This window comes from Juglans regia, unplaced genomic scaffold (assembly GCF_001411555.2).
Source record: "Juglans regia cultivar Chandler unplaced genomic scaffold, Walnut 2.0 Scaffold_17765, whole genome shotgun sequence".
In the NCBI taxonomy this organism is placed as follows: domain Eukaryota; kingdom Viridiplantae; phylum Streptophyta; class Magnoliopsida; order Fagales; family Juglandaceae; genus Juglans; species Juglans regia.
Window position 1 is genome coordinate 1 of NW_023348494.1, and position 202 is coordinate 202.

General features: G+C 54.0%; 1 pseudogene; it reads right to left on the reverse strand.

Moving 5' to 3' along the window:
- Window positions 1-111: 111 nt before the first annotated feature.
- On the reverse strand, window positions 112-202 carry LOC118345224 (annotated as a pseudogene; the record flags this gene model as incomplete).

A 202-nucleotide genomic window follows, 5' to 3' on the forward strand; every position in this document is an offset into this window, starting at 1 on the left:
CTGATCCAAACCCATGGCTACGCGATGGGCAGGGCGAGATTTCCCGAAAAATCCACTCCCGAGTGGTCCTTCTTGTCAATTTATCTCGCAAGGCGGAAACAACAAAAACGAGGGGTGCAACACGAGGACTTCCCAGGAGGTCACCCATCCTAGTACTACTCTCGCCCAAGCACGCTTAACTGCGGAGTTCTGATGGGATCCG